Below are 15,811 nucleotides of genomic sequence, written 5' to 3'. Positions count from 1 at the left end.
TAATGAATGAATGACGGCAGTAAGTCCATATTCATTAGTGATTACTTTAAATGTAAATGGATTAAATTCTTCAATCAAAAGACAGAGTGACTGAATGGATTAAAAAAAATAAGGTCCAACTCTATGTTGCTTCCAAAAGACTCATCTCAGCTTTAAGGACAGAATAGGGTGAAAGTGAAGGGACAGAAAAAGATACTACATGCAATGAAAACTTAAAAACAGAGGACTTTATATATACACATGTCAGAAAAAATAGACATCAAGCCAAAGACTTCAGTGAGATAAAAAAAGGTCATTATATAATGATAAAGGAGTCAGTTTATCAAGAGGACATAACAGTTGTAAATATTTATACATCTCACATTGGAACAACTAAATATATAAAACAAATATTAACAGATCTGAGAGGAGAAATAAAGAACAATACCATAATAGCATGCAATACTAATAATATTAATAGCAGCAATGCCTCACTTTTAACAACAAATAGATCATCCAGACAGAAAGTAAATAAATAAATATTGTGCTTAAATTGCACTTTAGACCTGGTGGACCCAAAGGACATATATTTCAATAGAATATTTCATCCAGTGGCAGGAGAATACACGTTCTTCTCAAGTACACATGAAACATGCTTCAGGATAGATAAATCAACAAAATAGGCCAACAAATTAAGAAGATTGAAGTTGCATCAAGTATCTTCTCCAACCACAGTGAAATGAAACTGTAAGTCAATTGCTAGAGGAAAATGGAGGATTCACAAATATATGGAGATGAAATAGCAGGCTACTGAGCAAGAAATGGGTCAAAGGAGAATAAAAAGGCATTTTAAAGTGTTGAGAGACAAGTGAAAATGGAAGCACAGCATTCTAAAACGTCCGTGATGTAGCAAAAGTAGTTCTAAGAGGGAAGTTTACAGCAATAATGTGCGTTAAGAAAACAGACATAATTTCACAGTGATAGGAGGACAGACTCTGTATGATTTCAGTCTTTAGACCATGAGCTTTTTGAACCTGGTTTTATGTCCCAGATATGTTTCAGTATCTCCTAGTTCATAGTCTTTGGGACCTTGGATAGAATTTGTATCCTACTGCTGTGTGAAAATTGTATAAATCTTAATTATGTTGAATTGGTTCATAGTGCTTCTCAGGTTAGCTATATCCTTCTACTTCTCTGTATATTTATTCTATTAATTTTTGAGTCCTTGATATTGAAATTCCAACTAAAAATCTTAATTTATCTACTTTAAAAATAATTGTATCTAGATGTCCATCAACAGACAAATGGATAAGAAAGCTGTGGTACATATACACAATGGAATATTACTCAGCCATAAAAAGGACGGCATTTGACTCAGTTCTAATGAGGTGGATGAACCTAGAGCCTATTATATGGGTCAAGTAAATCAGAAGAGAAAAACAAATATTATATACTAACACACACGTGTATATGGAGTCTAGGAAGATGCTGATGAGCAGTGTGCAGGGCAGCAAACGAGGCACAGAGAGCAGACCTGTGGACTCAGTGGGGGAGGGGGAGGTGGGGCTGTCTGAGAAAGCAGCTCTGAAGCATGTGTGTTACTGCATGTGACACAGACAGCCAGTGGGAATGTGCTCTCTGATGCAGAGAGCTCTGATCCGGTGCTCGTGACAGCTAGAGGGGTGGGATGCGGAGGGAGGTGGGAGGGATGCGGTGGGAGGTGGGAGGGAAGTTCAAGGGGGGGACATGTGTATACCTAGGCCAACTCATGTTGATAAATGGCAGAAACGAACACAGCCTTAAGGCAATTATCCTCCACTTAAAAATAAATTTTTAAAAATTGTAATATGTAGTGGAATTACATGTAACTTTATTCTGTGTTTTCCAAGTCTCGGGTAAATGTGTTGCCATACTTTCACAACTTAAAACATTAAAAAAGAAAGAAAAAGAAATATTTAAAGTAAACAACTAAATTTACACATCAAAGAACTTTTCACCTCAAGGAACTTTACACCTGAAGCAGAATAAGCTAAGCCCAAATTTAGTAGAAGGAAGGAAATAAAGATCAGACCAGACTCGAATTAAACAGAGACTACAAAGATCAGATAGCTTCACTGATGAATTCTACCAGACGTTCAGAGAAGAATTAACACCAATCCTCCTCAAACTCTTCCAAAAAATAGAACAGGAAGAAATGCTTCCAAGTTGATTTTATGAGACCAACATTACCCTGATACCAAAACCAGAAAAAGGTATTACAAGAAAAGAAATCACAGGCCAATATCTTTGCTTAACACAGATGCAAAAATCCTCAGTAAAATACAAGCATGTGTAAAAAAAAAAAAAAAATACAAGCAAAGTCATTTAAATAACACTTTGAATAGATTACACACCATGATCAAGTGAGATTTTTTTTCAGTAATGTAACAATTGACAGGTTAATTATTGTGATTCATCACATTAGCAAAAACGAATGATAAAAATAATATCATCACCTCAATTGATGCAGAGCAAACATTTGACAAAATTCAACATACTTTTACAACAAAAATTCTCATCCAACTAGGTATATAGGTAATGTATCTCAACAATAAAGGCCAGGTATGAAAAGCCTACAGTTAACATCATACTCACAGGTGAAACGCTGAAAGCTTTATCTAAAAGATCAGGAACAAGAAAGGATGTCCATTCTCACTATTTTTATTCACCATAGTACTGGAAGCCCTAGTCAGAGCAATTAGGCAAGAAAAAAGAAAGAAGACATCCAAATCAGAAAAGAGGAAGTAAAGTTGTTTCCATTTGCAGATACCATGATATTAGACAGAGAAAACCTATAAGAGTCTGCCAAAATAAAAGAAAGAAAAACGCTTAGAACTAAAAATGCCATGACCGCACCCTCCCCCTTGAGCCCCGTGTAAGCGTTCTGTCTCCCTTCCTCCTGCAAAGGCTGCAGGGGCAGCCAGTTCAGAAGCAGAAAATGAACCTGTGAGCAGCTAGGGTCTCATGACGTCCGTTGGGAAACGCAGTTACCATCCTAGACGTGTCTTGCCAATGGGGCGGCCGACACAGAGACTTGGGCAGCTGGGATGGGCTCTGTGTCTGCCACCAAGAGCAGTGTGGGCAGGGGAAGCCAGCCTGGGGGCAGGACGACCCAGAAAGGGCCTGTGGTGTAGGGCCTTCCCGTCAATGGTGGCAGCCAGCACGCTGGGGCTTGCTTGGTTAAAACCACGACCCCCAGGAAGTGAGTGGGGTGACTTGGGGAGAAAGTAAGAGACAAAAGCTTTTGTGAATAACAACAATAACAACAAAGAACAGACTTTGTTTACTGGTTGCTTAGAGAAGTATGTAAGTGATGACTTTTACTGGTAAAAACCAGAAACGACTAGTTGTAGACAAAAGCCATTTCTCTCACTTTTGTACATCTAGGGAAATACCCCAGAAACTGAAGGTCTTGACCCTGGAAGACGTTTTGATTCCAGGTAATGAATGAAGAATGGAAGTCTAGACTTAGAAAAATCCTAATAAATCCTAATTAAAAAATCCATGTTTTAGTGCAAAGCAGCTACCTGGTAAGTATTGGCCAAATAATTGAAAGAAAAACATGTGAGGACAATTTCATTAATTTAAAATGTTTATCAGATGGTTGAGAAAAAAACACAGCCCATGAGTTCACTGTTTTAGATATCTCCTCGTAAGTGCTGTTATGTTAGTAATATCTGAAGGAAGTCAAGAAGCCTGGAAAGGAAACTATGGTCCAAGGTGGCAGCTCAAAAACAGAGACTGTGATCCCTGGAGTTGTGCAGTGCACATCCTGTGCAACTGTGCACGGCAATCCTGCAGAGTCACTTATGTTTGAGTTAGTATCAAAAGCCCTGGGGAGTTGGGTCTGTGGACACCGGATCCAGAACCCAAATGGGTTAAGGAAGATGTCTGTGTGGAGTGTGGATGGCAACCCAGTGTGGCATATCAGAACCACAGCAAGGAGAGAGGTTAGCTGCTCAGGAGAGCAGTGGTAGTGATGGGAGACTTGTTACACAGAGAGAGGAGAGATCAACTTGGTCAATAACCTGACATTACTGCAATCCCCATTTCTCAGGTCGAAGAAGGAATTTATGAAAGTGGAAAGAGAGAAGCCCAGGATGAACCATTCAGTGCTGATTTAAAGCTGGAGATACTGGTGACTGTCATGGTTTCAACATATGCAGACAGACATAGATGTAAGTGTCGTCCATGGCTGTGTGCTCAGTCGTGTCCAGCTCTCTGTGACCCCAGGGACTGTAGCCTGACAGGCTCCTCTGCCCATGAGACTCCCAGGCAAGAATACTGGAGTGGGTTGACATTCCCTTCCCCAGGGGATCTTTCCAACCCAGGGATCAAACCCAGGTCTCCTGCACTGCAGGCAGATTCTTTATCATCTGAGTCAACAGGAAATGCAGTGGTGCCGTGAACCCATGTGTTAGTTTTCAGGTAGCATTCTCCACCACAAGGAGCCAAACTTGGAGATATGGCAGATCCCAGGGCTGGAGTCGGGAAGTTGCAGCATGGGCTGAAAACAGGAAGTAAAGAAATGCTCAGACAATGATGTAATAATGTCAAAAGGATGTAGGCTCAGCTTGCAAGGGCTCAAGTTGGTCAAACCTGAAGAGACTTTTACATCAAAAAAATATGTTATTATTTTTATTCTTTAATTGGAGGAAGATTGCTTTACGATGTAATGGTGTTACTATTAATGAAAATAATAATGAGTTATTGAGTAACCCACTGAATAAAATAGGAATCCATGAGCCTGATCTGACATAAATAAGAAGGGAGATGAGAATGCTTCTGGAGGCAGAACACCAGACGGGTGGATGGCAGCGTGACCATTGGGTACTCTCCTAGTAATAAGTAATCCAGGAAATACCCATGTACGTGGGAACCGGCTGCAGGTCTGATGAGGGTAGACTCTTTACAGTCTCAAAGTGTCCCCTCGTAAAATTCTCACTCATTACAAAAGGGCAAAGAATGACCTGGCAGTGGGAAGCCTGGCTGATACCACCTGCAACACGTGGTCACAGTGAGTACAAGCCGCGGGACGGGGCAGCTGTTTGGGGGAAGCACAGGGTCATCTCTGTGAGGCTTCCGCCAGAGATGCATGTCCTGTGTCTGGACACGGGGGAGCCCAGAGAAACCCAGACCCGGGATCGGTCCTCAATCTGCAGTCATGAGCGTCTGTGTGTGGCCACGAGGGAACCCAGAGAAACCCAGACCCAGGATCAGTCCTCAATCTGCAGTCATGAGTGTCTGTGTGTGGCCACGAGGGAACCCAGAGAAACCCAGACCCGGGATCGGTCCTCAATCTGCGGTCACCTGAGCGTCTGCGTGTGGCCACGAGGGAGCCCAGAGGAACCCAGACCCGGGATCGGTCCTCAATCTGCAGTCATCTGAGCGTCTGCGTGTGGCCACGAGGGAGCTCAGAGAAACCCAGACCCAGGATCAGTCCTCAATCTGCAGTCATGAGCGTCTGCGTGTGGCCACGAGGGAACCCAGAGAAACCCAAACTCAGGAACAGTCCTCAATCTGCAGTCATGAGCGTCTGTGTGTGGACCTGAGGGAATCCAGAGAAACCCAGACCCAGGATCGGTCCTCAACCTGCAGTCATCTGAGCATCTGCGTGTGGCCACAAGGGAACCCAGAGAAACCCAGACCCAGGATCGGTCCTCAATCTGCTGTCATGAGTGTCAGGGGAAAGACTCAGATGCTGCCTGAAGGTGAAGGAGACTAAGGACGTGAGCGCAGCCTGTGGCTCTGGGGCAGATCCATTTTGCTCTGATCAACTTTACGGGCAAGTGGTGACACTTAAAGCATCTCCGGGGATTAGAGTTGGGCTGTGGATCTGGGTGAAGCCCACAGGTTCTAACTCTCCCTGCCTTGGCATTCCATCCACCCCCGGCCATTGCTTCCTAAGAGTGCAAATTGGCCGCAGAAGGTTTCTTCACATTTTCTGCCCACTTAGAGAGGTAAGACATGATGATGATAAGGAAAATAGAAAACTAGTATGTTTGTAAAGGAGAGAAACATAAAAAAGGATTTGGAAGAAATTATTTAATGAGAATAATAGAAGAGAGACATATGTTTGTTGGCTGAATGGTACAGCCAGTGGAATCAATATTTTATTTTTATAATCACTGTCCTTTTAACATCAAGCATTACCTTGGTTAACCTTTTATTTTTATTTATTAAAATTTTAATATTTGAACATATATTGGTTCTGAATCACTAACATGCAGAGACAGGCAAAACCACTGGAAATCTTGTTCTTGACAGCTCCTATCTGAATGCCCTAATGTGACAGATGCTCAGAAATTTAGTTACAAGAAATAATAAGGGTAAGTGGGGGAGTGGTCAGCTTACTCAGAGTCAAGACTTCAAACTGGCACCTTTTCTCAGGAAGGTGGGAGAGAAGGCAAGCAGATGAGAGAGGAAGCCTTTCCTTCTAATAATTGAAAATTCGCTTTTAATTTATAATTCTGGCTTTTAATTAGTAATTCTGGCAATCCAATACATGATATTAGATGCCAGCAGGCAATACTTCTAAATAATTAGATCTTGATATGTATTAACAAAAGTAATTGCCATGAATAAATCTTCGTTAGCACATTCACACTGAATCTCCAAACTCCTGGCATTAGGCTGCATATTCTCACCTTCCCAATTCAAATATACTTTTTTTTTCTATAGTAGTTGATGGTTCTTATTCAAAAATCACCAAATCTGTAATATTGTTCTGATTTGCTCAAGGGGGGAGAAAGTAGATCTACTTTATTCTTTCAGAATAAATGAATTTGTGATTAGCACTGGTTTTTCACAAACATGCAAAAAGCCTTATTTCCAAGTGACTTTTCTGTTTACTCTGCTAGGATCCCACTGACATCCTTGAAATTGTGTATTTCAACAAACAAGAACAAAACATTTAGTTGTAAAATGTGTTTTGAATGTATTAAAAGATATTTATTAAAGCAGAAGGATACATTTATCCTAAAATGAAGTTGTGACAATGTTTATGTATTTCATAAGTTCTGTCTTGGTTTGGGGTTTGCTAGAAGCACACTCTGATTCTAGTGGAGGTATTCTACAACCTGGTGCATAGAAACAGTGAATGTAAAGTAAGTCATCGGGATAAAAGAATGTGGGGAAAATCGTGTCACTTGCTACAGCATCTCTTCACCATCTGGATGAATGAATGTTTTATTGGTGATGAATTGTAATTCTTAAACTTACCAATCTTGCTGTTTTCTTCCAAGCTGAATGTCTTTTTTGGCTCCTACTAAATTTTTTTTTTCAACAATGGCAGATATTGTCAAAAGATAACTGACAAGTTTGAGATAGTGAAAGATGCCCTTGAGACCTCCTTGGAAGGGATATCCATACTCTGCACAATTCTCAGTCCTCTTGTAGGGAGTGGAGTGGGAATCAGAATGAAAGGTCTGCTTTTTCTGAATCAGTGTGTGGTTGTCAGTAAAGAAGCACAGTAACAGGGACCTCTCGGGAGACTGTGAGCATAGAGACGAAGCGTAAACTGTGTGCATACAGAAAGGGCCTAGTAGGTAACCCATTTACCACCTCTGCAGGCTGTCCCAGTTCTAACTGCATCATATTACTCTGATGAAAAATGTCAAAGTTTGAGTGAATTTCCGTTTTAAAGAGAAGGAGACTTGAATATCCATTGAAACAGTCTCCCCGCCAGCGGACTCCTCAGTGAACCCACGCCGTTACTTCCAGAAGGATGTGAGGAACGTGAATGCAGGAGATTCCAAATGTCACGAGGAATGTGAATGTGGGACCTTCCGAATGCCGCGCGTGCTGGGCGTCACGCGGACAGGCGTGTGTCACAGCCTGTCTCTGCAGAATCGGATGCTTCCTGGAGGAACTCGTGAGCTTGCAATTTACCCTACTAGGACTCCCTGCTTCCTTGGTGGGAGGGTTATCAGTTCTCTGGGGAGGGCTTTTAGGAGGTCTGGCTGAAAGACAGACGTGCCGTGTGACCTCCACCTCGAGCTGGAGGAGTCTGTGCCGGACCCCGAGTGGGGCCTGGGGCAGCTGGCCTGGGCTGGATGGGCGAGGTCGTCCAGGAAGCATGATGTTTGAGAGTGACGCGTCACCCTGCGAACTGGTCCTCATGCCGAGAGGTGGCCGTTCCCGGGAAGGGGTGGGGCAGGTTCCCGGGGGTCCTGGATGAGGTGGTGATGCTCACGGTTCCTGAGTGCGGTGGAAGTCCTGAGAAAGAGAGCTCAGAATGAGAGCTCAGGGCCACAGGGGCACGGGGAAGCACCTCCCCTCGGGGCCGGCCGTGGGCTCCGAGGCTGACCGATTCCCTTCCGGCGGGTGGGCCTGGTGCCCTTCCCATATGGAGGCAGCCAGGTGAGCACCCAGGAGCCAGGCAGAGGGTCTCTGAGGGTCCCCTGAGGACCGATCGGCAGTTAGGAAGTCACTTCTCGTAGCAACTTGCGTTCCTACAGGGATCGTAGCCTCTTCTTATTAACTCTCAACCTGAAGTAAGATCTCGTTTAAGAACTGGTCTTTCTCGTGCTGTGGGAATAAAGCTCAGGGCTCAGTCCAGGCCTGAGGGCCACTGAGATGGGGAAGCCAAAGGCCTCTCTAGGATCTACCGCTGGAGCGGCAGCAAGCACTCCAGCCTGGACCACCCTGGAAAGTCCCGTCTCGTTCTTGGACCCGCCGAGAGCGGACGTCTGTTCAGGTCTTCCAGGAAACGGTTGAGGATAAGACAGTCCCGCGTGTCACTTCAAACCTCAGAGAGGCCCGACAGAGTGGGACCTTCCTCCCTGCGGTGAGGGGTTTCAACCCGGACGCCTGGGTGCCCAGGAACGTCCCCGAGAACACAGCCCTTTAGGTGGCAGGAGACTCGTCCCCCACCCTCCGAATCTTAGGTGTCTTTTCAAAGCCACGCAACTTCCCGCTCTGAGTCCTCTTGGCCACGAAAGCAGCAGAGTAGAGGGCCCGGGTGCTCTCTGAGGCTATTCTTCCCCACCGTGCAGGTGACTACATGATTCCAGTGCGTAAAGCGTCAAGGAAGCGGCTGACGGAGAAGAGCTCAAGATCACCTTTCAAACTCATGCTTATTTGCCGCGTACTGAAAGCCCAACCACAAACTGGGACCACGGCAGGCCTCTCGAGGGAAACGCCCGGGTATCAGGGGCCTGGGCAGTCACTTGCTCGGCTCACATCCCCTCCTCATCCCCAGCGCGCTTCTGTTTCCCCCGTGGGTGCCTGATTCTGAAGCTGACTCTTCTTCATTCCTGGAAAGCACCTCCAACATAAGTCTAATGTAGGCAACAGAACTGTACTTAACATCTGGGGATATTGGAGTGCTGGTTACAACACAGAAAAGGCCAGGAAAACCTAAAATTAAATATGAGAAATTTATGCTCGTGTATTTATTTATTTATTTAAATTGGAGGCTAATCACTTTACAGTATTGTAGCGGTTTTTGCCATACATTGACATGAATCAGACCTGGGCATACGTGTGTTCCTACACTTGTGTTGTTTTATTAAGCATCTCAGGTGGCTCAGTGGTAAAGAATCTGCCTGCCAGCACAAGAGATGAGGGTGTGGTCCCTGGGTTGGGAGCGTCCCCTGGAGAAGGGAATGGCAACCCACTCCAGTATTCCTGCCTGGAAAATTCCATGGAGGAGCCTGGATGGTTACAGTCCGTGGGATCACAAAATAGTCTGGCATAACTGAGCAACTGAGCGTGTGCACGCACACACACACACACACACACACACACACACACACACACACACAATGTCTCCCAAACTCTAGTCCAGGTTGGTCTCTGACTATATTTGTTTCTCCACAAGGACCATTAACACATTTTCCTAATCAATAAGGACAGATAACTCCAAGATTGCTTATGCTACTTATTGTTCTGTTCAAGAATCCACAAGTAAGTTTCCTGTGCTTTTGCTTAAATAGCGTTTCTACCTTTCTGAAATGTATCCACAGTACAAACAGCCTGATACATCAATAATTATCAAGACATTGCTATACAAGCGTGGGCTTGCTTGCTAAATATCAGAATCCTAGAACACTGTGAAAGTGCAAGTCCCTCTGTTGTGTCTGATTCTCTGAGACCCTGTGGACTATACAGTCCGTGGAATTCTCCAGGCCAGAATACTGGACTGGGTAGCCTCTCCCTTCTCCAGGGGATCTTCCCAACCCAGGGATCGAACCCAGGTCTCCCACATTGCAGGCAGATTCTTTACCAGCTGAGCCACAAGGGAAGCCCAAGAATACGGGAGTGGGTAGCCTATCCCTTATCCAGAGGATCTTCCTGAACCAGGAATCGAACCTGGGTCTCCTGGATTGTAGGCAGATTCTTTGCCAACTGAGCTATCAGGGAAGAGATTAGAATACAGACACCCTTAGAACCTAACAGACACATGAGAAAAGTAAGTCATGATAGAAAAGGTAGTGTTGATTTTCTCGATAGTGGCCAAGTGTTAGTCGCTCAGTCGTGCCTAACTCTTTGCGACCCCATGGACTGCAGCTCACCAGGCTCCTCTGTCCATGAGATTTTCCAGGCAAGGATACTGGAGTGGGGTGCCATTTCCTTCTCCAGGGGATCTTCCCGACCCAGGGACTGACGTGGGTCTCCCACATTGCAGGCAGACGCTTTACCCTCTGAGCCGCCAGGGAAGCTGCACTTGACATCAAAGAGGGCAATTAGCATCCCACCAGAATGTCTCCTTGGAACCACCGTCAGAGACGCTGCGAGCACAGAGAGCAGCGTCAGCCGTGCGTTCAGCAAACCCATGTCTGCAGCCCGCTGGCGACCACTAGGCTCCATTTCAGGGAACCTGTCTAGGGCCGTCGCTGGGCCATCTCAGGCTGAAGGGACTGGATGGTTAGCAGGCGACAGGACGCTTTTATTACACAGCCCACTGGCCCTCTGTCTTACTCAGCTGGCTGAACCACAGCTCCGGCTGAGTTCCGCTGTCTGCAGCTTCTGTGCCTACACAATGACTGTGTCTAGAAAAGGAGGTGTCACTACTGGTCTCACTTGAAATGCACGGCTGTCTGGCGGTCATGTCGTTCTTTATCCCGCCTGTTCTCCCTCTCCCCTGGATGGCTGTTCACTCCTCCTCCTCTCTTGTCAAAGCCCCGATGCCTCTTCTTCCATCTTCAGTCTCAGCCGATGACCTGGTTTCCTTTCTTATTGTGAACGAAGGAACAATCAGAAAAGAACCAGCATGAGCACCCACGACCACACTCTCCCGTGTACTGTGCCCGTGGGAGCTGCCTGCCACTGAGGAATCCCTCGCGGGTCCCCAGCTTCCTCCGGCCACACGAAGTGAAGGGGGAGTCCGCCTCCCTTCTCCTCCTTGCAGAGACATTTCCCTCCTCACTGGATCATTCCCACCAGGATGTAAAGACCGCTCATCTCTCCCATCTTAACAACAGATGTTTGGATTCCAGCGGCATCTCCAGCGCCTGCCCAGTTCTCTCCTTCTTCTTGGGCAAGCTCCCTGAAGTGAGGGTTTGCATTCTCTCCTATCTCCTGCTGTCTTCCAGTTAGGCTCCCCTACCGCTCAACAAACACTGTCGAGCTTGCAGCGATCGCTTGCTACTGAACCTAGTGGTCACTTTTCTCAGTTTGTGCTGCTTGATCTGCTAGCAGGGTTGACACAGTTGATGAGTTTCCCCTTCTTGAAATACCTGTGTGCTTGGCCTCCAGATCTCAGGCCCCGGACCTCTTCTCTTATCCATCTATACCTTCTCCCTTGGTGATCTCATCCACCCGAGAGCTCGTGGCTCCTAAATTTACCTGTCCTTGGAGCTTTATATTCAGGTAAGCAATTATTTGTTGTATTGATGTTTCCACTGGTCTAATAGGTATCTCTAATAGTCTAATAGGTATTTCTCACTTCTTAATTTCCTAACTAGTTTCCTGATATTCTCCTCCACCCTCAACCTGCTTCTTCTGTGATTTTATTTAATCAGATCCATCCATTGATGCTTTTGAACTGTGGTGTTGGAGAAGACTCTTGAGAGTTCCTTGGACTGCAAGGGGATCAAACCAGTCAACCCTAGAGGAAAACAACCCTGAATATTCATTGGAAGGACTGATGCTGAAGCAGAAGCTCCAATACTTGGCCACCTGATGCAAAGAGCCAACTCATTGGAAAAGACCCTGATGCTGGAGAAGATTGAGGGCAGGAGGAGGAGAGGGTGTTAGAGGATGAGATGGTTGGATGGTATCACCCACTCAATGGATATGAGTTTGAGCAAACTCTGGAAGATGGTGAAGGACAGGGAGGTCTGGTGGGCTGCAGTCCATGAGGTCACAAAGAGTCAGACATGACTGAGTGACTAAACAGCAACAAATCCATAAAGAAGGCTGAGTGCAAACAATTGATGCTTTCAAACTGTGGTGCTGGGGAAGACTCTTGAGGGTCCCTTGGACAGTGAGGAAATCAAACCAGTCCATCCTAAAGGAAATCAACCCTGAATATTCTTTGGAAGGACTGATGTTGAAGTGGAAACTTCAATACTTTGGCCACCTGATATGAAGAACTGACTCATTGGAAAAGACCCTGATGCTGAGAAAGGTTGAAGTCAGGAGGAGAAGGGGATGACAGAGGATGAGACGGTTGGATGGCATCACTGACTCAATGGACATGAGTTTGGGTGAACTCCAAGAGTTGGTGATGGACAGGGAGGCCTGGCATGCTGCAGTCCTTGGGGCTGGACATGACTTAGTGACTGGACAGCAGCAATCCTTCTACTGTTCAGGTCAAACACCCTGGAGTCACCTTCTGTGCTTCTATTTCTTTCAGATCCTACATCCAGTCTGCCAGCAAATCTTGTTGACTTTATCTCCGATATGGACATGTCATACCTTACTGGGAAGTTCTTCCTAATTCCACCTAGGTTCCCTTTCATCTACGTTTCGCATTGCCCCCAGAGCCATCGTCTTAAAATGTAAGTCCAACAGTCCTTAACATGCAGTGTCACTCAAACCCTTCCGGAAGTTTCCCACCTCCCCCTGAGGAGGAGGTAAAACCATCACAGCAGACTGGAGGGCTCCGCAACCCGGCCGCCTCGGCCGCTTGGACCCAACCCTGCCCCCACTTCCTGGGCTCAGTCCCGTCACACCGCCGCCTCGATTCCCCCGGACGCGTCAGGTGGATGTCTGTCTGCATCAGGGACGCCGTGTCCTGAAATGCCCCGTTCCCAGGGACACCTTTCCTGATGGGTGACCCCTAGCTGACCTGTCTGCCTGATTTCCCCCCGAGGCACTCATCACCGTCTACCGGATTGTGTACCGTTTTAGTTATTTATTTTGTTTATGATGTAAACCCCATAAAGTGAACGATTTTATCTGCTTCAGTCACAGCGACAACACTTTGGCCTAGAAAGCTTCTCAGCGCGTATTGGAGCTCAGTAAGTATTTGCTGGAAGCTCAAATGAATTGTGGTTTGGTGTAGAGGACTTAGAAGACTCAGGCCTTGTTTTGCAAATCCACTACTGCTGATTTATAGACTCTGGAGAAAACTACTTAAACGTCTTTACAGGCTCGTTTCTTTCCCTCGGGAAAATGCTTTGCCAAAAGCGTTTGTCAGGATTAAGTGAAACGATAAATATGAACATTTGCTTCTGATGTTATTAGACATGTTAATTAACATTAACAATACTACGTATAGTCTTGTGGGAAAGAAAGCAGACGGTTGGACTAACCAAGGAGGGAGGTTCTCATTTCTTGCCCGTCAGGGTCACTGGTGTTTTCTATCAAGGGCCAGTTTAGGACTTTCCACAGGGGTGTTTGTGGCTCCACTCATTCTATTTTAGGTTTCAGAGAAGGTGCCCCAGATTCCCCTCAAATTGCAGGACTGTCCCCAGCCTGAACAGTTGCTCTGGGGGTACAGAGTGATGGACATCATGGCTGCAAACTGTGGGAAATGGGGGGTGTTCCTCCTTATGACTGGGTTATGCCTTCTTTTTGAGATGATCGCTGACCTACATTATTTTCGATATGCTGATTCTCTATTTATCACCTTCACCTTTAAAGCATAGTCATGTGTGTGTGTGTTTTTCTTTAGGCTTTTTGTTCTTTACAGTCCAGAATGTGAGTAGTTGTCTATAAAGTTCATTAGGCATCATGTGAAACTTTTCAGAGAACTTTGTAGTCATTCTGATTAATTTGCAATTTCCAAGAAGAATAAAAAATATTCCACAGACCAATAATTCTGAAACAAGAAAAAAAAATTTTTTTTTCTCTAAAATTGAAATTATTAAGTGACCTAGTTGCATAAGCTTGCCTTCCTCCCCCCATCTTACTTTCTGCCTTTCTCTGACCTGAGGTATGCGCTGGAGGAATAAGGTTTGTGGTGAGGCGTTCCCCACACCGCCCGGCACGTGGGCGCAGAGTGAGCTCAGGGACACCGGAGGCGCAGGCCCTAGAGAGTCCGCCTCCGAGCCGCTTCCGTCAGCTCGAGGGCCGGGGGCTCTACGCCGGCACAGAGCAGTCTGAGGATTCGGAGACCTGAGCTTCGCCAGGGACAGCTCCGGGGCCCTTCCTTTGTGCAATAAGACGCTACTCTTCTGTTGGTAAGTTTTTATTTCATCTTGGAATCTAGAAAACATGGTATCCCTGTAGTCTCAGCAGTTTAATGTGTTGAAGGTAAAAGAGTGTTGAGCAGCTCTGCAGCATCCTGGCCGACACTGAGACCTCTTAGTCACGCTCTGGGGGGAGAAGCAGAGACGCTGACTTTTGCTGAGTCCACGCGTGCTGGCTGCTGTCCCAGAGGGACAGCCTCTACTGTTTATGTAACCTGACGTTACATTCTAGCTGCAGTCCTGGGAGCAGGTGTGACTAAAGGGTTAGAAAAAGCCACTCCGTCCATGGGTAGAGTGGAGGGAATGGATTCCCTTCAAGCCTGACGGTGACCAGCTCTTGTGAAAAGGCTGTGGAAACACTGGCAAAGAACCTAATAAGCCCCCGCCACCTTGAAAAGAGCGATCACACACGTGAGCCTTGCCTGGGAAGGAGAAACACAGACTCTGCAAACCCAAACCAGACGTGGTCTCCTTAACTTACTGTCCACACCCGTGCTGGGCTACCGTGCGCGGAACGGGGTGCTGGTGGACAGCAATGCGGGTGGGGCACTGGCCCGGGGGAGGGGAGCGTGCTGGACGGGGTGGCCCGAGGTAGGAACTGCCCCGGATCGTGGGGTGGGGTCTACGGGGGGGGGACAGGGCAGAGCAGCTCCCATGCAGACAGGCAAGAGCGCCGCAGGGGCGGGGAGAAGGGCGGAAGACCTGGCGGCCTGGAGCCGGCTCCGCAGGAGGGCAGGGCCCGCGGGGCGGGGGGGCGGCGGTGTGCGTCTAAGGGTGGAGGTGTTCATGGGTCTGCTTCAAGGGGCTGGACGGTGCGGCCCTTCACGGGAAGACCTTCTCCTGACACAACCATCTTTCAAGTGAAAGTGACAAATAGGTGGTGATGGGTTTCACTCTGCTGTGGGTTCATGTATTTGTGGCATTAAAAAACACTGTCATCCTGTTCATTTGACAGCACTTAGGCATTTGCCTTAATCTTTGGTTCGGTCTCTTATTAAACGCATCAAACCTTCTGAGCCCTCCCTTACCTAGAGGTCCCTTATCTAACAGCATCAACCCTCGAAGACAAACTGAGAAAGGAAATTAACAGAAAAGAGCCTCTGCAGCGAAAATAGATACCGCAGAGCCCATCTCCCACAGCTTTTCTCCCAGGGGAGACCCTCAGGGGCACATCGAGATGGCCCGACTCTTATTTTGGGTGCAGTTCTGAT

The sequence above is a fragment of the Muntiacus reevesi genome, chromosome 3 (genome assembly GCF_963930625.1).
Source record: "Muntiacus reevesi chromosome 3, mMunRee1.1, whole genome shotgun sequence".
Taxonomy (NCBI): Eukaryota; Metazoa; Chordata; class Mammalia; order Artiodactyla; family Cervidae; genus Muntiacus; species Muntiacus reevesi.
The sequence above is the reverse complement of the archived record's forward strand: the minus strand, read 5'-3'. Positions refer to the sequence as shown.